Below are 25,707 nucleotides of genomic sequence, written 5' to 3' on the forward strand. Positions count from 1 at the left end.
TTTGTTTTGAAGGTCTCCCACTTTCAGGTACACCTTTGCAAGGAAACGGCCTGTCCCAATCCACACTTGCCAGATCATTTCTGATATCATCAAAACTGGCCTTTCTCCAATTTTGAATTTGAACCCACAGACCAGACCTAACTTTTTGCATATTTACTTTGAAACTAATGGCACTATGGTCACTGGGTGTAAAGTGTTCCCCTACACAAACTTCTGTCACCTGCCCTGTCTCATTCCCTTACAGCAGATCCAGTATCACATGCTCTCTCATTGGGACTTCAATGTACTGATGAAGGAAACTTTCCTGAACACATTTGACAAACTCTATCCCACCTAGTCCTTTTACAGTATGGAAGTCCCAGTCAATATGTGGAAAGTTAAAATCACCTACTATAACAACCTTATGTTTCTTGCAACAGTCTGAGATCTCTTTACATCCCTAGGACTGTTGGGTGGTCTGTAATAAGTAAAGGCATCCGTTAGTCTTGCGAGACCATGGATCTGCGCTTGGAAAGTCTTCACTCTCCAGGGCGCAGGCCCGGGCAAGGTTGTATGGAAGACAGCAGTTGCCCATGCTGCAAGTCTCCCCTCTCCATGACACCAATGTTGTCCAAGGGAAGGGCATTAGGACCCATACAGCTTGGCACCAGTGTCGTCGCAGAGCAATGTGTGATTAAGTGCCTTGCTCAAGGACACAACACGTTCCCTCGGTTGAGGCTCGAACTCACAACCTTCAGGTTGCTAGTCCAATGCCTTAACCATTTGGCCACATGCCCACATGGTCTGTAATACAGATCCATTAACATAGTCATACCTTTCTTATTTCTCAGTTCTACCCATAACACCCCACTAGTCAAGTTCTCTCGTCAGTCCGCATGTAGCACTGCTGTAATATTTTCCCTGACTTGTAACACCACTCTTCCTCCTTCAATTCCTCCTGCTCTGTCACATCTAAAGCAACGGAACCACAGAACATTGTGCTGCCGGTCCTGCCCACAGGCACACGTTGTGCTTGGTATCACCCCCGGTTATCAGCTTTGGCCATGCCCACTGGCACAAACAATAATAAAGTGGCTGCCAGCAGCAACAAACAACTTCTAAAACATCTGGGCAGAATTTCGTCCTCTTTTTCAATGTATAAACACACCACCTGAAACAAATTTCAGGAGAAGAGTTTAACGCACTTCCATTATTTAGCAGAAAAGGACAGCAAACAAATTTCTATCTGAGAGTGCACTCTATATTACGATACAACCTGTCAAAAGATATCAGATTGAATATCAGAGTTTTAATAACATTGAATGATCACTGCAGTTTCGCTCCCAACAGAAATATAAAATCGGATTTTGTGTTCATTGGAAGCTGTCTACACACACTTGCTGACTATGAAGCAGGCTGGCATTGGTCTGGTTTTGTAAATCACCACTGCTGCCCTTATTTTGCCAATATTGTAAACTGTTGCAAGCAGGTGCACACATCTCACTCCAGAGTTGTTTAAATTCTCTTCGCATATCAATATATCACATGCTACAGCTCAAGTGCAAAACTCTGATACTCCGGAATAGTTTATGTATTCTTTTTTCCTTTTCAATCTAGATTACTTTGCACATAATATTTTCTCAGTTGTACAGTCACAAATTACACAGAACAAGTCATCTATTCCTGAAGGACTGTTTTTAAAAATGATCGCCCATGGCTCTTCAGCATTTCCAAACAGACACTGATGATTGATTCCTGTAATGAATAAAGGTCAGGGAAAATTAAGGAGGTGGGCCTGTGAACGTTGGAAAGGCAATAAAAGAACAAATTCCCGTACCCCTGTCAGGAGCTCCAGTGAGCTGGAAGTAAACATGCTGCATCAGGGTTGGGTTTCTACAGGGACCACTGAAACAGAGGCTGGATACAGATGAACCAGCCCCTGGCTCCCTGTGGTCACCGCTGCGGACTCACAGCTGGGCCAGTGGCATAATGGGGCAGGCAACCCCAGGCTGAGGGTCCAACACCGCCCCTCCCGTCCTGGGGCAGTCTGTACACCTGGAGAGTTCAGCTATTTTCATATGATTCCCAAAGGTGCATACAAATGCATTGTGTAAATAAACCAAAGGTCTTTCAAATAAATCAACAAATTGCAAAGCAGTAAGTAATTAATCTATTCAAAAAGATATTTTGATGTCGATGCAATAAAAATGTAACAAACCATGTTATATCCGTTGATACTGGAACTCTAAAATAACAGCAAAATCTGCTGGAAATACTGTGTTTTGATTAAGGGTCTTTGACCTGAATTGTTAACTGCTTCCCTTCTGTGGCTCCAGAATGCTCCGTCCTCTGGTGTTGCAATGATAATAAATATAAGAGGGTGATCACTTTGATGGGATCAAACTATCGCCCCCACCCTCACCAACGTCAGTGGGAATTAAAGGAGCAAATAAGTAGGGTGATCACGGATAGGTGTGGGAATAATGGGTGGGGAAGCAGTGATCATTCTTCAATTATCTTCAAGATATTTGTGGGAAAAGATAAGACAACATAAGCAACGCACACAAAATGCTGGAGGAACTCAGCAGGCCAGGCAGCATCTATGGAAAAAGGTACAGTTGGCGTTTCAGGCTCCAGGACTCCATAGATGCCGCCTGACCTGCTGAGTTCCTCCAGCAATTTGTGTCTGTTGCTTCAGATCTCCAGCGTGGGCAGATTTTCTCTTGTTTGTGAGACTTGAACGTACGTTGAAGACCAACACTTGGCAGAGCTAATTTCAATGGCAGCAAGGCATAAAGGTTGGGAGAGGCCGTTGGCCGTTCAGGGGACCTCTGGCTAGTGAAAGGCTTTCAATAATGAGATAGGGAGAGCTACGGCCATGATCTTTCAGTTAGGGTGAAGGGAACAACTGGCTAGATTAGGGAACCATGGTGAATGAGGGATATTGAGGCTCCAATGAGGTAAAAAAGGCATATTTTAGGTATAGGCAAATGGGATCTGGCAAGTCCCTTGAGGAGTAAAAGGGACGTAGACTTACAATTAAGAAGGAAATCAGAAGGTCATAAAGAGGACATGAAATGTCCTTGGTATGCAGGGCAATGGAGAATCCTCTAAGTTTCTCAAAGTATATTAAGAGTGAAATGGTAGCTATGGAAAGAGTAAGTCCCCTTAAAGGTCTTTGTTGTCATCCGTGTGTGCAGCCATGGGAAATGGACTAAGACTTAGATGAAAACTTGTCATCTGTATTTCCTGTGGATTGACATAGCTGCTACTGCGTTCAGTAGAGGGAACAGTGGTATCCTGGAGCATGTTATGAAGGAAGGGGTGTTGCAGGTCTTGAAGTGCATAAAGATAGACAAATCCCCGGGAACTAACCAGGAGCATCGAGGACATTAAGTGAAGCAATAGTGGAGATTGCTGAGCCATGGAAGAGAATTTTTAATTTTTTTAGCCACAGATGAGGTACAGAGCCAGTGTTTGATCATTACTTAAGAAGGGCAGCAGGGATAAGCCGGTAAACTACAGGCTGGTGAGCCCCATATCAGTGGTGGGAAAGTTGCTGGAGGGGACTCTGAAGGACAGGATTTATGCGCATTTGGAAAGGCAAGGGCTGATTATGGATAGTCAGCATGTCATTGTGCATGGGAAATCATGTGTCACTAATTTAATAGACTTTCTGAAGAGGTGACGAAGGGCCAACATAGTAAGCCTGTTCAGAGGTTAAAACACCTGGGATCGGGCCGGCTGGTGGCGCAATGACATCGGTGCTGGACCCAGGAGCGGAGGTTCCCAGGTTCGAAACTAGTCAGGTCTGCTCCCGAGTATGCTTTCCATCCGTGCCAGGTTGAGTGTCGAGATCACAACTCGACCTCATAAAATAAAGGGAAAATACTGCGAAGATGTCTTTGTGAAGAGTGGTGCGCCACACAATCTCTCTATCTCTCTCTCTCTTGCTCCACACCTTGTAAAAAGCCATGAAAAAGACAACATCATGGATACACAGACGCACACGTACAGGCTCGCGCACACGCAGGCACACACCAAAAAAAAATTAAAAAAAAAATAAAACACCTGGGATCCAGGGTGAGTTAGCCAAACAAAGGCAGTCTCTGCCCAAGGGTCTCAGCCCGAAACGTTGGCTGTACATGTTTCTATAAATGCTGCCTGACCTGCCGCGTTCACCAGCATTTTGTGTGCGTCAATTGAAGACAAAATAGAAGAACTCATCTGGTGGTAGTGGGAGATTGCTTTTCAGATTGTAGACCCGTGTCACTGTTACCTTGTTATTTATTTAGAGTTACGGCACAGAACAGACCCTTCCAGTCCTTCAAGCCGTGCTGCCCAGCAGCCCACTGGCCTAATGACAGAACAATTCACAATGACCAACTAACCTACTGACCCGTACGCCGTTGGGCTGTGGGAGGAAACCACAGCACCCGGAGGAAACCCGATGCACACACGGGAAGGAACGTGCAAACCTGCTTACAGCGGGCTCTGGAATTGAACCCCAACTCCGACGCCCCAAGGCGTAATAGTGTCGCGCTCAGCACTGCGCTTCTGTGACGTCCCACGGGGACCAGCGCTGTTTGTGGACGTCTTCATGATTCCTATCAGAATGCTGGTGGCACGGTCACTACGTTTGCAGAATGCATCAGAATTGGTTAGAAAACGGACAAAGAAGATGATTGTTTAAGGTTACAAATGATCAAGGTTTACTGGGAAAGTGGGCAAAGGAACCGCAGATGGAACTGAACTCAGACATATGTGAAGGAATGTGTTTTGGGAAGTTAAACTCAGGCATCACTTACACAATGGATTTCCAAGCCCTTGAGACTGTTGTAGAGCACAGACTGAGGGGTAAAGGTATACAGTTCTCTCAGATTGGTAACAGAGGTCGACGGGGTGATATGGAAGGTGTGTGACACAGCTGGCCTTCATCAGAAGGCGTACTGAGTACAAGAGCTGGGACATCGTGATACATTTGTTATGCTGCACTCGGGGGTGTGTGTGTGCAGTTCCCTGCAGTGCGGGAAGGGGACGTGAGGGTGCACTGAAGATTCAACAGGGATGTTGCCTGGCTTGAAATGTTAGGAAGGTTTGGATAGGCTTGGTCTGTTTCCTTGGAACAAAAGATACTTTAATGATAAAGGTGTGTACATCTATGAGAGACACTGATAAAGTAAGGACCCAGAGTCTGTTCCCTGTAAACACGAGGAATTCTGCAGATGCTGGAAATTCAAGCAACACACATCAAAGTTGCTGGTGAGTGCAGCAGGCCAGGCAGCATCTGTAGGAAGAGGTACAGTCGATGTTTCAGACCCAGACCCTTCGTCAGGACTAACTAAAGAAGAGCTAGTAAGAGATATAAAAGTGGGAGGGGGAGGGGGAGATCCAAAATGATAGGAGAAGACAGGAGGGGGAGGGATGGAGCCAAGAGCTGGGCAGGTGATTGGCAAAAGGGATATGAGAGGATCATGGGACAGGAGGCCCAGGGAGAAGGAAAAGGGGGATGGGGGAAACCCAGAGGATGGGCAAGGGGTATAGTGAGAGGGACAGAAGGAGAAAAAGGAGAGAGAGAGAAAGAATGTGTGCATATAAATAAATAACGGTTGGGGTACGAGGGGGAGGTGGGGCATTAGCGGAAGTTAGATAAGTCAATGTTCATGCCATCAGGTTGGAGGCTACCCAGACGGAATATAAGGTGTTGTTCTTCCAACCTGAGTGTGGCTTCATCTTTACAGTAGAGGAGGCCATGGATGACATGTCAGAATGGGAATGGTATGTGAAATTAAAATGTGTGGCCACTGGGAGATCCTTTTTTTTTCATGCCATCAGGTTGGAGTTCTGTTCTCTGTTCCCTGTGTTGGGAGTGTCTAATCCTGGCAGGCATGGAGCTAAAATAAGAGGATCTGAGGGGTACATTTCTCACACAGTGAGGACATGGAATCATCTAGCAGGCAGGAACAGTAATGACATTTAAGAGTTATCTGGATAGATACTTGACTGAACAGAGCACAGAGAGATGGGGAATTAATGTAGACAACTGGAATAGTATAGATGAGCATCTTGGTCATCATAGAGCAGATGGACTGAAAGGCCAGTTTCTATTCTGTACAGCTCTTACCAGTTTTCAATCCATGCTAACACACTACTTACAATGCCATAGATGCTAAATGTGCACCAGCCTTTTGTGTGGCGATTAAAATCCCTTTCGTAAATCTAAGTGTACTGCATCCACAGGTTCCTCTCAATTGACACAAGCAACCCGAGTAAATGTGTCTATGTCCTACATGCTTCGGAAGAGAATGCTCATTACGTTTTGTGATGAAGCTTGGTCAGGCCTCCATGTCAGAAATGAGTAAACAGTATTCTCCTTTATCACGTAGTTGCTGCCTTTCAGAAAAGCAAGTGTTGTACTGTGAATGCAAATACCAGGCAACAGCAGATAGCCAAGTTATCAGCGAATGTATGCACAGTTCCTTTGCAGATCACTTAAATCATCACCATCGACAATGGTGACTTTCAAGTCGAAATATTTGCTTTAAAACATCACTCTGGTTGCTAAAACATTTCAATCGTAATGATATGTTATAAACCCCGTATGACAGCAAAGTGTGCAAGAGAGGTGTAAAGCCTATTTCCTCTGTGTATACAAAATCTGGAGCAGTTAAAATTAATTTTTATTAAAAACAAAGTCAGCGTTTCACAGAGCACACTCTGGAAATGTGGCAACCGTTTGCTGGTGCCAGCTTCTCTGAAATGTTCTGTGGTAGGATGCGCTATTCCCAGTCTTTGCCAGCAAAATAGCCATTTTCCCCATCCACTGTGCTTGGCAAAAGGTCCTTTGTCAACATTGCCTTTGGGAAAAATGTTCTCAGTGAATAGAACACACCTGGCCAATTACCTGGTGTACGAAATGCACTGCTATTCCCCTCCCTTAGAAGGAGACCACCCCCATCTCCCTCTACTTGAAACAGCACAGACACAGGCCCTTCGGCCCAACTCATCCATGCTGACCAAGGTGCTTTCAAAAGTAAGGGAGAGTCAAAATCAAGAGTGCATATAGGTTTAAGGTGAGAGGGGAAAGATTTAAACTGGCCCTAAGGGGTAGGTTTTTCCACATGGAGATAGTGGGTATGTGGAACAATCTGCCAAAGTGAAGGAGACAAGTAAAATTACAATGGTTAAAATACATTTGGACAGGTATATAAATTAGAAAGTTCTGGAGTGATATGTGCCAAAGGGAGGCAAATGGGACTAGGTCTGGTAGATCTTGATCAGCATGGATGAGTTGAGGTGTGACCACCCGCCTTATCGAAGCCCCTTTGATTTTATAAACCTCCTTCAGGTCACCCCTCAGTCTCCATTGCTCCTTGGAAAACAGTCCCAGCCTGTCTAGTCTCTCCTAACTCAAACCCTCCAGTCCCAGCAACATATTTGTAAATCTCTTCTGCACTCTCTGACACTCTTATATCTTTCCTCTATGACAGCAACTGGAGCCATACACAATACTCCAAGTGCAGTCTCACCAGTCTTGTGTAGCCTAGCTTCTGCGAGCAATGGTCCATTCAGTGAAGACAAGCATGCCAAATGCCTTCTTTACCACCTGGCCTAACCACGTCACCACATACTTGTACCCTGACATCCCTCTGTTCTACAAAGCTCTCCATTTACTGTGCAAGTCCTGCATTGTTTAACTTCTGAAAATGCATTACTTCTCACTTCTCTATCTGACATTCTTTTGTCCACTTTTCCAAATGGTCTAAATCCTTTTCTAACCATAGACAACCTTCTTCACTATGCACCTTACGACCAATTTTGGTATCTGAGAGCTTACTAATCATGCCACCTACATTCTCACCCAAGTTATTAATGTATAACACAAACAACAATGGATCCAGCTCTGATTCCCGTGGCAAATCACTGGTCATGGACCAGTGATCTGAAAAAATAAACCTCCACTACTAGCCTCTTCCTCCTAGCAAGTCAATTCAACATCCAATTGGTCTAATCAAACTGAATCTCTTGTCATCTAACATCCCAACTAGTCTATCATGGGGAACTTTGTTAAAAGCCTTGGGCTTCATCCTGGGCTTTTTAGCAAAGGTGGAGATGCAAAGTCATTTCTGCCTAGAAACCTTCAACAGTGTGTCCACATAGGCAACAGGCTGTTACCAGAATCATTGAGCACACAATTTTCCAAACAGTGATTTGCTTTTCCATACACACAGCCTCCCAACTAGCTGGACAATATTGATTACTACTCAATTGGCACAACCCAGCACTGCTACTTATTTTGGAACAACCAACCATTAAATGAAAGCCTATGCATTGGATGAGGTTTCAGTATCACAACAAAGGATTCAACGGGTGTGTTGTTTCGGGGAGTAGCACAGTACCAGTTCCTGCCTCACATCGCTTTCCTTTACGTTCACCTTTATGTCTTCCATCACTGCAGCTACAATTAAACAATTATCCTGCTACAATATTTAAACACCCTCCTTCGCAACAGCTGCTAATATTTGCACATAGCTCTGAGGTAAAGTAGCTGAACTTGACGGTAAAACTTGCTAATTTACCATCTTGGAAATCTTAGACACAGAACCATACAGCACAGGAACAGAACTTCAGCCTGTTGTAACAAACTAAGTAAACCAATAATCACATGTCCGACTAAATTAATCCTGTCTGTATATATTCTTCTCCAATTCCTGCATATATCCACACCTATCTAAGAACCTCTTAAATGTTCTTATTGTATTTGCCTCCACTACCAACTTTGGCAGCACATTCCTGGCCCCCACCATTCTCTGTAAAAACTCTGCCCAACACATTTTTAATTTACCCCTCTCACCTTAATATCTTCAAGTATCAGACATTTCAATCCTTGGGAAAAAAACGCTGGCTACTCTGTCTACGCCTCAACGCCCAAGCACAGGTGATTACTGGATTGCAATTGACAAAGGTAAATGAAGCTTGCACTCAGTTCTTCCTAGACATCCCTGGCTAAAGCAGTATGTGTACCCAGAGGGTCAAAGTCATTCAGCACAGAAAACAGGACTTTCGGCCCAACTTGCCCACTCCTAACACGTGCTCCAGCAGCTACCTGCTATTATCCTTCTAAACATTTCCTATTCATGCACCTGTCAAAGGGTATTTTAAATGTTGTAATCATACCTGCTTCTACCACTTTCTATAGCAGCTTGTTCCACTCTCCCTCTGAATGATAACTTACTCCTCAGATTTTGAATTTCCCCCCTCACCTTAAACCTATGACCTCCAGTTTGAAGCTGAGAAAAAGATCCCTGACCATCCACCTTATCTGTCTGCCCTCATGATTTTATAAACCTCCATTAGGTCTCCTTGAACTGAGTGAAAATCTTTTTAAAAACTGCAGATGCTGAAAATCTGAAACAAAACCAGAAAATAATGGGGAAAACTCAGCAGGTCAGGCAGCATCAGAAAAAGAAGCAGTTAATGTGTCAGGTCAGGGACCCTCATCAAAACTGGCCTTGTGTATACAGCTGATCTCCTTCATGAAAGGAATTGGGTGGGATTTACAATAATTCAGCCACCCTGCCTGACAGAAGCTTTCCAGATTTATTTAATGTTATAAATTTATATTCCCTAGTTGTCATGGTGACACTCAAGCTCATATTTTTGGGTCAATTGCTTACAGGTCCAAAACCTACCCACTGTACTACACTATCCTTGTCCGGTTTTGACTTAGAGATAGTCCTAAAGCATGCTGTGAATGGGACTGAATAGAAGACAACATTACACACCAGAGATCCAGGACCAATCCTGAGTTTGGGTAGGCTGACACGGATTATTATCAACAGTTCAGGCTTCAGTCAGATCCACTGCAGTACATTCTTCTGGATGACAAATTTCAAAGAGTGGTTCAGAAAAGCTCTCTGATGGTTATGGACTGCACTGTTCAGGTAATCTTGGGTTTCCTTGCAGTCTTCCGGGGAATGAGAGTCGATGAAAGGGACAGCAGATGTCTCCAGATTATCTCTGATTAATCTGTCAGCATCAGGACTGAGCTGGAGAGATGTTAACATTCCGCATGTGATATTTTTAAACTCATCAGAATTCCTCCTGGCGGTGTTGGAAAGGTAAGAGATAACAAGTAATTAATTGTTTTATAGTCTAAAAACAGCTTCAAGACGGCCTGTTAAAGGAAGTCGTAAAATCAACTTTTCTCGGTCATGAAGGAAAGCGCATATCTGGCACTATTCAGTAACTCTGCTAATGAAGACGTTACGTGCTTTAGCAATGCTTGTTGAAGGACAATGTCAGATGGCAACACTGCCATTCTTTTCCTGTTAACCACTGAGGTCCATGAGATAATGGGCAGAGGGTGGGCAGGAAAGGACAGAGTGTGGATAGGGCAGGGCAGGGCACTGACCAGTTCTCATTGCTGATACAAGGATAGTCCAAGGTTTAGACTTTGATCAAACCCTTTACATCCTGAAATTTAAGTCTTTAATGAGCTCTCTAAATTTCCAAACCTGCTGATCCCAGCAGGCACACCACAATTCTATATCAGAATACCTCTCAGTAGTATAGAAGATTACTCTTCACTACAACACCTATTTGTGGCTGTCATACTAAGAAGAATGTGTTTACAAGTCTGAAGCCCCTGAATGACACAGATCACGGTACAGTTATTCATTCAGTACCTTCTCGGGATGTGGACAACCATTATAACAGGAAGGAAAACGGTGAAGAAGAATGTTTTCTTTCATTTGATTCGGGGTAGATGGGAGGTTGCAGGGGCAGAAGTCAGGATTGAGGATAGATTGAGAGCAACTGTGTGCCTGAACTTCAATATACACAAGGGCTCCAGGTGGCACCATTGCGTGAGAGACAGGTAGTGGACCCCAAGATCAGTTTTAGTTGGTAATAGGCGATTAACAAAAATCGGTCACCACAATTGTTCTCCGAGAATTCAGACACAATGAGGATGTACAACCCACATGTTTTTGTCAGCCAGATCCAACCAAACAACCTTAAATGGAAAATTATTCACTTGCCAAAATACAGGTGACAATTTGAATATCTATAACTGGTAAATCGCGAGATAACCACAGAACTTATCAGCAAATTATTTCTAATTAATTTCTAAATTCTTAATGCATGCATTACTAAATGACAATAAAAGAGGACTGCGTGTCCTCATAATCTAATCTAATCTAAACTACCCATGAAGATGAGATGAGCACTTGGAAAAATGGGAATTTTAATATGGATTGTTTCATGGAGTCACAGAGCACAGAAAAGACTCTTCAACCCAACTAGTCAATGCTGACCACAGCATCTGCCCTACTAGTGCCACTTGCCCACATTTGGCCCATAACCCTCCAACACCTTCCCCTCTACCTACTACCCAAATGGCTCTTCAATTTTGCTGTTGTATCTGGCTCATCCACTGCTTCTGGCAGGTACTCACTTTCCTCTCTGAAAAGAAACCTGGACAATTAAAAGAAAGACTGTCCCTCAGAAACAAATGGCACGGGTGGGAAACCAGATTCATTAGGTTCATATTTATAGTTGGTAGTCGTGGAACTTCATTTATTAGAATTATTCCCCCCGTCGGTGCTAATAACTTTGTCCTAAAGTTTCCAATGAAGTTTTTCAAAATCAGAATCAGGTTTAATAATGCTGGCATATGTTGTGAAATTTGTTTACACATAAATAAATTAAATAAGTACTGCAAAAAGAGTGCAAGAATATATAGTGAGGTAGTGTGCATGGGTTCATTGTCCATTCAGATATCTGATGGCTGAGGGGATGTAGCTGTGCTTGAAACATTGAGACTTTGTGCTTTCAGGCCCCTGTACTTCCTCCTTGATGATAGCAATGAGGAGGGGGTATGTCTTGAGTGATGGGGGCCCTTAATGATGGATGCTGCCTTTTTGAGACATCACCTTTTGAAGATGCATTCAATGCTGGGGAGGCTAGTGTCTATGAAGGAGCTGACTGAGTTTACAGCTTTCTACAGCTTCTTCTGTTCTTGTTCAATGTGCTCCCCCCCCCATATTAGACAGTGATATAACCAGTTACAATGTTTTCAACGGTGCATCTGTACAGATTTGCCAGAGTCTTTGGTGACACACCGTCTCCTCAAACTCTTGATGAAATATAGCCACTGTCGTGCCTTCTCTGTAATTGCATCAATATGTTGGGCCCAGGATAGATATTCAGAAATGTTGACACCCAGGAACTTGAAACTGTTCACACTTTCCACTGCTGATCCCTCGACGAGGACTGGTGTGTGATCTCTTGTCTTCCCCTTTCCTGAAGTCCACAATCAGTTCCTTGGTCTTACTGATGTTGAGTGCGAGGTTGTTGTTGTGACACCACTCAACCAGCTGATCTATCTCACTCCTGAACACCTTCTCATCACCATCTGAAATTCTACCAATAGGTGAGTCTTAGAGATGGCGTTTGAGCAGTGTCTTACCACGTAATTGTGGGTGTAGAGAGGGTGAAGTAGTAGTATTCAGATAGATGTTCCAAAAATGCAACCTGGCAGACCTAAAAGTGTGCCTCTTCAGGCTTGTGTCCAGGACAAAATTTCTTATCCACAGCAAGTTCCAAGGCTGTGGGGGAATAAAGCTATTGTATTGTCATATATCAATTCTCTTTTGATCACAGTTAAGAGAGAGGGAAACGCTGGGGGGTTAGTGCTTCAATAGAGAGCGGGGGAAGGAAAGAGACTAGCTGAGGAATGAGAGAAGGGAGGAGGAGGAGAGGGGATAGAAGAAAGAAAGGATGAAGAGAGAGAGGGGAGGAAAGAAATTTGCAAAGGTGGGGGGAGTGAGAGGAAAAAGAATGGGGGAAGAATGAAAGAGGATGAGAAGGAGGGAGGAGAGACAGAGGGAAAGAGAGGGGTAAAATCGAGGGAGAAATGGAGGGAGGGAGGAAGGAAAGCTAAGGGAAGAATAGGAAAGAAAGTAGAGGGAAAGGTGATAAAATGGGGAAAAGAAAGGTGGAGAAAGGGATTATTACATACATACAGAGCAAGAATGACAACAGAGCAGCAGTAGTAAAAGCTTTTACTCAGTAATATTAGCCACGCTATATGCTGGTCAACTTACAGTGCAAGAGCAATGAAGCAGACCCACTGAGACAAAAACATGCCCACACAAAAAATTCTGGTGCATAGGAGGGCTGATTAATACACCGCACTATCAAACCAGCCGGCGCGCACATTCTCACAATGGGTCCGATACGGTTCAGCGATAAAGGGGAAAGAGACAGAAGCGAGGAAAGTGAAGGGAAGAGGAGAAAGAGATAAGGGGAAGAGAGAAAGAGAGAGAGGGAGAAATTTTTAAGGAGGCTTTGATCCTACTCCGGGTTACCCTGGGAATTTGGATCTAAGGATTCAATTTGGTTTGGAATGCTGTTGTTGTTGCTTATTTCTGTTGTTTGCATGATTTGTTTTGTGCTCTTTTTCTCTTTCTCTAGGGGCACTGAGAGCTGGTTTGATGTTTTTAATTGGCTTCTTTCGGGCTCCTTTCTTTGCGGTTGCCTGTAAGCAAACAAATCTCACGGTTGGATAATTCATACTTTCTTTGATAATAAATGCACTTTCAATCTTAGAGAAAGGAAAGAGAGAGGAGAGACAGAAAGTGGGAAAGGATGGGGGAAGATGGAGAGTGGGAGGGAGGAGAGAGAAGGGTAAAGAGGGTGAAGAGGGAAGAAAGAGAAGAAGAGGGAGAGAGAGGCTAGGAGAAAGGGGTTGAAAGGGAGAAGGAGAGAAAGTGAGAAACTAGAAAGAAAGAGTGCACAGAAGAGAGATTTTCTGTTATCAGCTGTTTGTGTGCTGAACGTTTCAATGTTTCTCTTCTGAGAGAAATGGGCAATTTAGGTTTTGGGAGATGACCTTTCTTCTGGACTGGAAGGAAAGGGGTAAGATAGCCAATTTAAAAAGTTGGGATGAAGGAGTGGAGCTGTAATGGTCCGGATCGGGGTCCCTTTAAAATTACCTTGTTTATGTTATGATCCAGACTGTTGATTCCCTGTTTTCCCGTGTCCCTCGACTTTGGTGATTAGAGGCAATTAACGCTCGGCTGAACCGGTAGTTTATAGTCTCCGGCTTTCAGCCGTTCGGCGCGGGAGCATCTGCAAAGTCACGGCATGCCAATGTCATCTGGCCGGAGCAAGCCTAGACTCTGCCGAAGTGAGTGCCGGTAATTCGCCCTTCCTCACCGGAGCAACCCTGTCCAGTTACCTCACCAAAGTGAGCCTGCAAAGTTTCCTCATCAAGGTGGGTCCGTCAGTTAACTCGCCGGAGGAAATCAAGAACCACTGTCTACTGTTCCCGGGCTGAGTCGAGAGCTCACCACTACCTGGAGGCTCCAAGTCAAGTCCTGGCTCCGGGGGCATTCAAGTACCAAGTCATTTCCTGGCCCTGGCAGCATTCAAGTACCAAGTCGAGTCCTGGTCCTGGCGGCATTCAAGTATCAAGTCAAGTCCTGGCCCTGGCGGTCTGTGATTCCTGTCCTACCCCCCTGTCTGAATCCCTTCTCTGACCCTCTCGCCTCTAGCCCTCATCTGCAGCCCCCGCCTGCATTTCAGTCTAGCTCCATTGCCAGAGCTAGATAGGTACTGTCTGGTGTTCATTCGTGTTGGTCTTGTCTTGTCTTGACCTCGCCTCCGTGGGGTAAGTCTGGCCGTCTTGCCGTTGCCCCGCGGGGAGTCATGTCTTGTCCTGTCCTCGCCTCCATGAGGTAAGTCAGGCCATCTTGCCGTTGCCCCGCGGGGAGTCATGTCTTGTCTTGTCTTGTCCTCGCCTCCATGGGGTAGGTCAGGCCATCTTGCCGTTGCCCCGCGGACGGTCATGAGTCCCGGCCCTATGTCCTGCACCCAAGGAGGGGTCCCGACTCTGTGTTCTGCATCTGTGTCCATGGTTCCATGTACCTGCTCTCCCGAGACGGAGGCTCTGTGTTCCCATGTTCCTCCTCCCCCTAGCCCATGTCATGTCCATGCCTGGTTCTGGGGTCCGAGCCCGAGGCAAGACCCAGGTACTGGGTCCTTGCCCAGTCTCGGGCTCGGAGTCCATACCCTAGCCTCTTCATGTCTCCTCTAGTTCTGGGAGCCAATTCCAAGTCCTAGCCCAGACCCTTGGTCCCAGCCTAGTCGTAGTCTTGAGTCCTTGTCCAGTTTGCTATTTCCTGCTCCTGCCTTGCTCTCCTGGTATCGAAACAATAAACTAAATCTAAGTAATCTCACAAGATGTGTCTTGCATTTGGGTCCACCCTTGCTCCCAATGCCCCGCCACTGTGACAGGAGCAAGAGCTGGCAGGTGGTAGGTTGATCCAGATGGGGGTGTGATAGCTATATGGGGGAGGGGGAAGGGGGGCTGATAAGGGGTGGGGAAATGGGGTAGCAGGAGAGATGGGGTGGGAGCAATGGGAGTGGAGGGAAGGGGATGAGGAGAATGAGGGAGATGGAGAGGGTGGAGTTAGAGGGGGGAGGAGAATGGGAAGGGTCAGAATGGTGGCAGAAGCTAGGAGGTGATTTCCCTTGTCCCACCAGCCTCAATACCCCTTTTCTGTCCACAATCCCGTGCTTCCAATCTACCCAACATCCGCTCACTCTTCCTACCGGTTCCTCTCTTCATCTCCCTCCCTATATGCCATGGTCCACTGTTTTCTCCAATCTGCCCCGATCTTCTTCAGCCCTCTGTCACTTCCACCTCTCACCTGCCAACTTCTGATGCAGCCCAACTCTCCCCCTTCCACTCCTACTGATCACATCTTCACTTGGATGCACCTATCACTGGCCAGCTCCTGAAGGAGGATCTTGACCCACGCGACCTGACCGCTGAGTTGCCCAAGTTTTTTGCGTGTTGCTTCAGATTTTCAGCATCTGCAGTCTCCTGTGTCTTAATTTTTCTGACTTTTTTGTCATTGCCCCTTCTGCAGTTTTTCTGCAGGTAACCTTTTCAAAAATTAATATATTTTATGCCAGTAAGAAAGAAATTATTTCACTGCTTCAATGCACAGGAAAATGGTGTCAGTTATATTAGCAATATGTTATACGACACACGTGTCTTAGTTATAATTATTTGTACTGGTACAGGGTTCTTTAGCACTATTACCATCTGCGATGTACAACTGAGCAGTTCTTCAGAAGGGATATCTTTTGTTAAAGACAACTTGACCTGCAGCAAGCAATTGCATCTCTATGTACACATTCCTTTGCCCATTTAAACCAACAAAGTGTATATTATACAATCTACAGGGTACATATAACACATGTGCTAGTGAGGCCAGAACTAGGAAGATTATCCAGTTTAACATGTGGTTAAGGAGTTTGTGCAGGAGGGAGGGCATGAGATTTTTGGGTCATTGGATTCTCTTCCAGGGAAGGTGGGACCTGTACAGAAGGGATGGCTTGCACCTGAACTGTAGGGCGACTAATATCCTAGCAGGAAGGTTTGTTAATATTGCACGGTGGAATTTAAACTAGAGGTGCAGGGCTATGGAAACCAGAGCGCCAGAAAAGTTACTGGAGAGGTGGCAGAGGCAGATGTTGTTAAAGCGTCAGACAAAGTCAGGAATCATAAGGTTGAGCATGGTGCAACTAGTGTCCTGAGCCACAATGTTAGAAGTATCATAAGGAAGGCGGACAATAGTGTTGAAGATGAGGTAGCTGCTTTATGAAAGGAGACAATGTGTAGTGAGGAGCGGCTATGATAGGGCAAAATTGTAGTCAACAGGATGCGTTGCAACATAAAAGGTGGGCAAAGTCAAAAAGGGTGAATACAGGATTGAAGACGCAGCATTTGAATGCACATAGTGTACAGAATAAGGTAGATGAACTTGCAGCACAGTTGCAGATTGGCAGGTAGAGCTAAGGAATTGCAAGGGCACAAAGACCCTGATATGAGTTGCATATAGACCCCCAAACAATAGTAAGAATATGGCCTACAAATTGCAATGGGAGATAGAAAATGCATGCCGAAAGGGCAACACCACAGTAGGCAAAGGGACTTCGATATGCAGGTAGATTGGAAAAGTCAGGACGGTGCTGGATTCCAAGAGGAGGAATTTCTAGAGCAGCAGTCCCCAACCTCCGGGCCACAAAGCATGTGCTACCAGGCCGCTAGGAAACAATATGAGCTGCACCTTTCCTCATTCCTTGTCACGCACTGTTGAACTTGAACATAGGGTTGCCAACTGTCCCGTATTTCCCAGGACATCCCATATATCAGGCTAAATTGGTTTGTCCCGTATTTCCCCTGCTAAGGTAGAGCGTTCCTGTGAAACCTTTCATGCCAAAATGGCGGGAAGTGAAGAAGCAATTACCATTAATTTATATGGGAAAAATTTTTGAGCATTCCCAGACCCAGAAAATAACCCACCAAATCATACCAAATAACACATAAAAGCGAAAATAAATAACACTAACATATAGTAAAAGCATGATTGATGTGATAAATACACAGCCTATATAACGTAGAAATAATGTATGTACAGTGTAGTCGGGAAGATGAAGACAAAACCAATGTGTGGGAAAAAAAATCGGCACGTATGCGCATGCGCTCGCACACAGGTGCCCACGCAAGGCTTCATGGTCATGGTAGTCTTTCCTGGGGTAAAGTGTCCCTGGATTTGACTGCTACTTTTGTCCCTTATTTGGGAGTGAGAAAGTTGGCAACCCTCACTGTAAAAGACATGTTGAGGTGAGTTTAACCCTACTTGAACAACCCCCCTACCCCCAGTTGGCCGGTCCACAAGAATATTGTCAATATTAAACCGGTCAGCGGTGCAGAAAAGGTTGGGGATGGGACCCCTGTTCTAGAGTGCCTAGGAGATGACTTTTTGGAGCAGCTTATAGTTGAGCCCACAATGGTATCAGCTATTCTGGATTGGGTTTTGTGCAATGAAGCAGAATTAATTAGAGAGTTTCAGGTAAAAGGATCCTGAGCAGCAAGTGATCATAATATGATTGAATTCACCCTGAAGTAGAGAAGGAGATGCTACAGTCAGATGTATCAGTATTACAGTGGAGAAAAGGGAATTACAGAGGCATGAGAGAGGAGTTGGCAGAATTGATTGGAAAAGGACACTGGCAGGGATGATGGCAGCGCAGCAATAGCTGGAATTTATGGAAGCAATTCAGAAGGCACAGGATATATACACCCCAAAGATGAAGAAATACTATATAGGAAAGATGACATAGACGTGGCTAACAAGAGAAGTCAAAGTCAAAATAAAAGCTGAAGAGAGGGCAAATAATGGAGAAGAATTTAGTGGGAAGTTAGAGGATTAGAAAGCTTTCGAAAGGCAACTAAAAAAGTCATTAAGAAGGTAATGATGGATAACGAAAGTAAGCTAGCAAATAATTTCAAAGAGGATACCAAAAGTTTCCTCAGGTACATAAAGTGTAAAAGAAAGGTGGGAATGGATACTGGACTGCTAGAAAATGACGTTGGAGAGGTAGCAAAGTGAAGCATGGAAATGGTGGATGAACTGAACAAGTATTTTGTAGCAATCTTCACTGTGGAAGACACAAATAGTATGGTAGAAGTGCCAGGTCATGAAATATGCAAAGTTACCATTACTAGAAAGAAGGTTCTTTGGAATCTGAAAGGTTAGAAGGTAGACAAATCACCTGGACCAGATGGTGTACACCCCACGGTTCTGAAAGAGGTGGTTGAAGAGATCACTGAGGCATTAGTAAAGATCTTTCAAGAATCCTTAGATTCTGGAATGACTCCAGAAGACTGGAAAATTGCAAATACCACTTCACTCTTCAAGAAAGGAGAGAGGCAGAAGAATGGAAACTATAGGCCAGTTAATCTGACCTCGGTAGTTGAGAAGATGTTGAAGTCAATTATTAAGGATGAGGTCTCAGGATACTTGAAGGCACATGATAAAACAGGCTGTAGTCAGCATGGTTTCCTCAAGGGAAAATCTTGCCTGATAAATCTGTTGGAAGAAATAACAAGCAGGATATACAAAGGAGAATCGGTTGATGGTGTGTGCTTGGATTTTCAGAAGGCCTTTGACAAGATGCCACACATGGGGCTGCTTAATAAGCACTGAGCCCTTGGCATTACAAGAAAGTTTCTAGCATGGAAAAAGCAGTGACTGGTTGGCAGGAGGTAAAGAGTGGGAATTAAGTCTTTTCTGTTTGGCTGCCAGTGACTAGTGGTGCTCCACTGTGGTCTGTGTTGGGACCGATTCTTTTTAGGTGATACGTCAGTGATTTGGGTGATGGAATTGATGGCTTTGTTGCAATGTTTGTAGACGATATAAAAATTGGTGGAGGAGCAGGTAGTTTTGAGGAAGTAGAGAGGCTACAGAAGGACTTAGATTAGGAGAATGGGCAAAGAAATGGCAAATGGAATATAGTGTCAGGAAGTGTATGGTCATGCACTTTGGTAGAAGAAATGAAAGGGGTGACTGTTTACTCGATAGAAAAATTTAAAAAAACTGAGGCACAAAAGGACTTGAGAATCATTGTGCAGGAGTCCCTGGAAGTAAATTTGCAGGTAGAGCCTATGGTGAGGAAGCCAAGTGCAACGTTAGCATTCATTTCAAGTGGACTCAACACAAGGACGTAATGTTGATACTTTATAAAGCACTGGTAAGGCTTGGAGTATTGTGAGTAATTTTGGGTCCCTTATCTTAGAAATGATGTGCTGGGACTGGAGAGGGTTCAAAGGAGTTTCATGAAAATTATTCCAAGTTTGGATGGTGTATCATGTGAACAGCACTAGATTTCAGAAGAATTGCGGTGACCTCATTGAAACCTATCAAATGATGAAAGGCCTTGATAGAGTAGATGTAGAGAGGATGTTTCCTATGGTGGGAGGGACACAGCCTCAGAATAGAGGGGTGTCGCTTTAGAATGGAGATGAGGAGGAATTTCTTTAGCCAGAAAGTGGAGAATCTGTGGAATACTTTGTCACAGGCAGTTGTGGAGACCAAGTCATTTTTGTATATTTAAGGGAAAGGTTGATAGTTTCTTGATCGGTCAGTGCATGAAGGCATAAAGGGAGAAGGCAGGAGATTGAGGCTGAGAGAAAAATTGGATCAGCCATGATGAAATGGTGGAGCAGACTTGATACGCCAAATGGCCTAATTCTGCTCCTATGTCTTATGGTCTTATAAAATACATGCCCTTAGATAGAACATACCAAAAATATGTCTAACACTAGATGGGTACATTTGGTGTTATTTGAAGTTCAGATGTACTGCAACTCTGTCAGCCTACACATGTCCCGGTACCTGGACACAGACCTTTCCTTTCCAGAAGGTAGAGGGTAAAATGACTGATTCTCCACACTCAGACATGCCTCCCACAAGGTGACGAGGACGCCAAACAGTAACAACACCTCAGGCAGTGTACCACTGGAACGCAGTCCCCAAAACACCCAATGGCCTTACACAGCTTGTCATTGTTTCGAACAGGTTTTCAAACTCTCTGATAGGACCCTTTACAATTTCTTCAAATGGCTAATAATTTAAAAAATACCACAGAAAACTGTCAAAGAGCTAAAACACTGTAAAGTAATTGAAACAGCTGCACGGACTTTTTCCACACTGGACAGTGACTAGATTCAAATGAATAAGTTGCTATCATGTCCTGGAAAGATACATAGAAAAGGGCCCTTTGGCAAACTAGGTTCATATCAACCATTAATCACCCATCTGCACTAGTCCTACACAGGTCCCATTTCATTCTCCCCACATTTCCTACCACTCAGCTACATACCAGGGACAAAGATTTCACCAACCCAGTTTGTTGCTGCAACAGAGCACTGGCAGCAATGCTGCATCGTCCAACAGCTCAGGCTTAAGGGCACTGGATAGACTTTGCTGTCAATCCCTCTCATCAGCTGCCTGCCCCTGGACTTGGCGAGACTTGCAGAGTGGGAGGTTAGAGCCCACGTTTCACACTTCCACATTGGACGTGAAACCAGCCGGGCCACAGGCAAGAGACATAATGCCACCGGTTGAAACTCATAGGGTGTGCCACAGACCTTCAAAGCTGCAAAGCAACAAATTTCACAACATACGTCAGTGATGTTGAACCTGATTCTGAGGTTCAGTTCAATTTGGAACTATGTTTGCACTGTCTGACATCAACAGCCTCTGCTGTGAAATTGCGAACACTTTAACCAGAGCTAGCGGCTGCTGCTTGCATATGGGCACAACTACACTTCCTAGATTCGTACAGACCCTGAACCAGAGAGAAGGAAGTAACTGAACTTCTAACACATCAACAGTCAGCACTCACAAAACCAGGCATTTTCCAATGCAGTCAACAAGAAATGATTGAAAAGAAATAGATGCAAATGCACCTCCTTTTGACCAGTGAGCTTTGGACTTTAGACGATGCACGTGACCAACAACAATCAGCCCCTCAGTGTTGTGTTCACAGTTCTCTTCGAAGCAAGTGATCAATAAGGGTCACTAGAGCAGCTACACTAGTTCAGGTGAACAACTTTATTTTGGACCACTTTATGAAAAATCATTCTAACATTTTCATTTTCTATTTTGGACCACTTTATGAAAAATCATTCTAACATTTTCATTTTCCAATATAGCGTTGAGAATATTAATAGTGAAACATCTCACTTTTTAATCAAAAGAAAAAAAGTACACCCGTCACTCCTATCCAATAAACCTGCATAAACATACACAGAATTCATTTGTGTCAATTAGATGCCAAGTGATATTTAGTCATATGGTCTATTCATATTTAGGAGTTTCAGTTCAAACATGCATTGCGGAAATCCTTAAGATGTAGAGTTCCATCTTGATTTCGCGGCTCCACTGGCAACCTCAAACAAGAGAAAATCGGCAGACGCTGGAAATCCAAGCAACACACCCAAAATGCTGAAGGGTCTCGGCCTGAAACGTCGACCATATATAATCTCCATAGATGCTGCCTGGCCTGCTGAGTTCCTCCAGCATTTTGTGTGTGTGTTGCTTCCATTGTCAACCTATAAGCTTGGAGCAGTCCATGAACATTCACTGCCTAGTCCTAAAGGATATGCTAGGAGGAATCTAGACAAGCCACTGCCAATGAAACAAAACACTGGAAGGTCTTCTCAAGAGTGGATAAGGGTAAAAACTGGAGGAAGTGATGAGTAAGATGAGTACCTATGATTGGAAACTACTGTTTCACCCTGAAACTTTGAGTGCAGTAGCAGTTAAAAATTGCTTTGGGAAGTTCCCTCTTTTCACTCATGTTCATTATTACCTTTCAACAGAGGTGAAGAATGAGAGGCAGCAGAACAGCCACACTCCCCTCAAACTCTCCAAATACACCCCAGAGCGACTGTACATTCTCTGCCCACATTACATCCCCCTCACCACTGTGCGTCATCCACCCACTGGACACCCTCCTCCACCCACTGCACATCCGACCAATTTTTAACCCTCTCCATTCACCACCAATAATCTTGCTTTATGGATCTGTGGAAAGACTTGCAGTGTTCAGTGTGTCCAGCAGTATTAAACGTCTATTGTAGGACACTCTTAAGAATTGACAAGATTGAGAGAAAAGCTTCCTCAGAGACAGCAAAGTTGGCCAGAGGAAATAAACAGAAACTATGAAACTTAAGTCGATTTTGTCTGTAACAGCAAGGCAATAAATTATAAACTGCAAGTACATTTGTACAATCCAATACACTGAACAAGAGAAAAAAATAGACATTTGTGTATTTAATACTGGAACCTGCAGCTCAGATAAAATACCAGAAATTTATCACTGTCAAATCCATTTAGAACTTTAGGAACAATATAGGTCATTAACTGTGCTAAATTATCCCTGCATGTCTCCTATTCTTGAAACACGTCTACTGTGACAGGAATGAGATTTGAAGCCCATGTCACAGTAGTCAAGATCAGTAGTTGCTTCTGATGACTGCAATCTCAGAGGGTCCGATTTTCCAAATAACTTACACGGCTCCAGCTAAATGCAGGGAGCTCTGCTCTACGTCCAATTAGAATCAGAAGTATCTGTCTGCTTCTTTGAGAAACCAGGCTCATGGTGTGATAAACAGCAGATTCTCTTTCAAAGTTACGGTGCACATCCTGATTAAAACAATGCAGGTCATTGACCAGGAACTGATCGGTGTAGGTATTCAAACTGAGTGATAGGATGGGGTAAATGAACTGCAGCTGCAAATCCATGATTTAATTCCTAATTCTGAGAGCACCAACATTTGCCATTTTATTTTCACCAGTCAGTGGCAAAGAACAGCAATGCCCGAGCTCAAGAGGTTTCAGACGAGCGCATTATTACTTCTATTGTTCTTGCAAAAACACTTCTGTGTCATCCTAAAAAATAGAGCAGCTGCTCTTTGTGCTGGAATTCCCAAGTAACACACAAAAAATGCTGGAGGAACTCAGCAGGACAGGCAGCATCAATAGAATACAGTAAACAGTTGACATTTCAGGCCAAGACCCTTCAATAGGACAGGAAAAAATGAAGAGGTCCGAGTAAGAGGATGGGGGGAGGGGAGGAAGAAGTACAAGGTGGTGGGTAATAGGTGAAACCAGGGGAGCAGGTGGGGTGAAGAAAAGAGCTGGTAAGTCGATTGGTGAAAGAGATAAAGGGTTGGAAAAGTGGGAATCTGATAGGAGAGGGTAGAAGATCATGGAAGAAAGGGAAGGGGGAGGAGAACCAGAGGGAGGTGACAGGCAGGTAAGGAAATAGGTGAGAAAGGGAATCAGGAATGAGGAATGGTGATTGAGGGGGTGGTAATTACCGGAAGTTCGAGAAATCGATGATCCTGCCAACAAGTTGGAATCTACCCAGACGAAATATGAGGTATTGCTCTTCCAACTCATCGCGGTTGGAGAGAACCCATGGACTGACAAGTTGGAGTTTTCCTCTTGTTTGTGCTGGGATTCCTATCTGCTCATCCTCATTTTTGCCCCACATCATATATTGATCTATAGGGAATCTGATCTCCCTTCACCCCATTACCAGCTCTGTAACTGATTAACATTAGGCTCCATTCATCCTCAGCTTCTGCACACACATGCACACACATACAGGCTCAAACACACACACATGCTCAAACATACACACACTCAAACATACACAAACACACACACACGCTCAAACACACACAAACACACACACACGCTCAAACACACACACATGCTCAAACACACACAAACGCACACACACATGCTCAAACACACACAAACGCACACACACGCTCAAACACACACACACATGCTCACACACGCACTCATGCTCACACACACACACACACACACACACACACACACACACACACACACACACTCAAAGATATGTCTGCCATAAAACTATGCATGAAATTAGCTGATGGATTGATTCAAAATGAGTGCAAACCCAATTTTGAATTGGATTTAGATTACAACTCTGAACAGAATTGGAGGCAGGAAGCAGAGAATACTCTATTATGCTCAATTTCAAAAGCAAATTCCAGACATTGAAAACAGGACTCATGAAATTATTTCTGAGAAGTTATATCATTTTGAAATTTCTTTTATTGCTCTGGAATTTACAGTAATGGAATTCACTGTGCTCAAAAATAAACTCATTTCTGGTGAGATTGGATCAGGATGAATTGTTTAAATAGAACACAGAACACAGAACAGTACAGTGCAGAAACAGGGCCTTTGGCCCACAAAGTGTGCCAAACTAATTAATTTAGTAATTAGATACCTAACTATATAATATTACTTATGCCTTTGCAATATCCCTCTCCGTCCATTCTCTGCATACTTATAAGGACCATAAACAATATAAAATATAGGAACAGAATTAGGCCATTCAGCCCATCGAGTCAGCTTCATCATTTCATCATGCCTGATCCATTTTCCCTCTCAACCTCATTCTCCTGCCTTCTCCTTGTAACCTCTTACGCCCTTGCTAATCAAGAACCTATCAACCTCCGCCTTAAATACATCCAATGAATCCCACAAATTCACCACCTTCTGGCTAAAGAAATTCTTCCTCATCTCCATTCTGAATGGATGTTCCTCTAGTCTGAGGCTGTGTCCTCTGGTCCAGGCCTCCCCCATGATAGGAAAGATCCTGTCCACAGCAACTCTATCTAGGCCTTTCAACATTCAATCAGTTTCAATGAGATCCCCCATCATTCTTCTAAACTCCAGTGAGTACAGGCCCAGAACGATCAAACGCTCCTCTTACAATACACTTTTCATTCCTTTAATCATTCTTGTGAATCTCCTCTGACCCTCTCCAATGTCAGCACATCCTTTCTAAGATAAGGGGCCCAAAACTTCTTACAATACTCCAAGAGAGGCCTCACCAAAGCCTTATAAAGCCTCAGTATTGCATCCTTGCTTTTATGTTCTAGTCCTCTTGAAGTGAATGCTAATATTGCGTTTACCTTCCTTACTACCAACTCACCCTGCAAGGTAATGTTTAGGGGAATCCTGCACAAGGATTCCCAAATCCTTTTGCCCCTCAGATTTTTGAATTTTCTGCCTGCATAAAATAGTCTATGCTTTTGTTTCTTCTACCCAAGCACATGACCATACAATTCCCGACACTGTTACTACTACCCTCCTCCTCTCCCGTCCTTCCCTTCTGAGCCACAGTGCCAGGCTCATTGCCAGTTGCTTTGGCTCCCCTAGTTGGCTGACCCATCAACAGTATCCAAAGCAGTTCACCCATTATTGAGGGGAATGGCCACAGAGGTACTCTGTATTGGCTGTCCAT

The 25,707-nt window shown here is 44.2% G+C and overlaps 1 protein-coding gene across 2 annotated transcripts in view; it reads right to left on the reverse strand.

Annotated features, from left to right (window-relative positions):
• Positions 1-25,707, reverse strand: part of cacna1ba (calcium channel, voltage-dependent, N type, alpha 1B subunit, a) — a 927,013-nt gene that overhangs the window by 571,987 nt on the left and 329,319 nt on the right. The window lies entirely within an intron of this gene.

Source organism: Mobula birostris, chromosome 22 (genome assembly GCF_030028105.1).
Source record: "Mobula birostris isolate sMobBir1 chromosome 22, sMobBir1.hap1, whole genome shotgun sequence".
In the NCBI taxonomy this organism is placed as follows: Eukaryota; Metazoa; Chordata; class Chondrichthyes; order Myliobatiformes; family Myliobatidae; genus Mobula; species Mobula birostris.